Source organism: Corella eumyota, unplaced genomic scaffold, assembly GCF_963082875.1.
Source record: "Corella eumyota unplaced genomic scaffold, kaCorEumy4.1 scaffold_282, whole genome shotgun sequence".
Lineage (NCBI taxonomy): Eukaryota > Metazoa > Chordata > Ascidiacea > Phlebobranchia > Corellidae > Corella > Corella eumyota.
In genome coordinates this window covers 12501-13452 of record NW_027658329.1, presented here as the reverse complement: position 1 = coordinate 13452, position 952 = coordinate 12501, and the positions used below count along the sequence as shown (strand labels likewise).

At 52.1% G+C, this 952-nt stretch overlaps 1 non-coding gene across 1 annotated transcript in view; it reads left to right on the top strand.

Moving 5' to 3' along the window:
* Nucleotides 1–558: 558 nt before the first annotated feature.
* LOC145763151 (small subunit ribosomal RNA) overlaps nt 559–952 on the top strand; it is a 1810-nt gene continuing 1416 nt past the window's right edge. The window contains exon 1 of the ribosomal RNA XR_014288287.1: nt 559–952. This exon is cut by the window's right edge and continues 1416 nt beyond it. This is a non-coding gene — a ribosomal RNA (small subunit ribosomal RNA).

Here is a 952-nt window from a genome sequence, read left to right as displayed (position 1 = left end):
CACGTTTTGGAAAATTGTCGAAATTCGACAAGTTTGCTACCTTTGTCGCGAGACCAGCTTCCCTGTATACTATGAGGGAAGACGTCGTTGTGGCGAAATGAGCAAATTGGCGATGCGGTTGTCGGTTGAAGGTATTTGGTGACAAAACGATGTGGTGTCGTGCAGGCGATGTGCGCTTTTGGGCAGACTTGATGCTGACCCGCGAAGGCGTCGTAGCTAGCAGCGAGGCTCTGAACGTTGGACGGAAAAAATTAAGTAGCAAATACGAGTTTGTGTTTCGGCGCGCGACCACGGCCTCGGGCCGTAGTTGCGGTGGCCGGTGCGCACGCAAGTGATAGTTTTCTCGGTTCGCTTTTGTTGGGCGTTCCTGGTGTTGTATGCAAACGCAGCCCGCGCGCGGCTTCGCCCGAAAGGGCGTCTGGCCGGTGTCGACGGCGTCCAGATCGCGGCTTACGCCGGGTTTGAGGAGCTAAGCAAAAATAGTGATTGAGTAATACAGTGCGATACCGCGACGGGGAAAGCGAAAGACTCCGTTCGCGTATTTTGTCGGCCGATAGTTACCTGGTTGATCCTGCCAGTAGTCATATGCTTGTCTCAAAGATTAAGCCATGCATGTCTCAGTACGAACTTGCGTACGGTAAAACTGCGAATGGCTCATTAAATCAGTCGTGATTCATTTGATCGTAAATTTTACTTGGATAACTGTGGTAATTCTAGAGCTAATACATGCAAAAAGCGCCGACCTTGCGGGAGGCGCGCCTTTATCATATCAAAAACCTGCCGGGCTTCGGCTCGTCTTGTTGGCGACTCGGGATAACTTTGCTGATCGCACGGTCTTGCACCGGCGACGGATCATTCAAGTGTCTGCCCTATCAACTTTCGTCGGTACGGTATCTGCCTACCGAGGTTCTTACGGGTAACGGGGAATCAGGGTTCGATTCCGGAGAGGGAG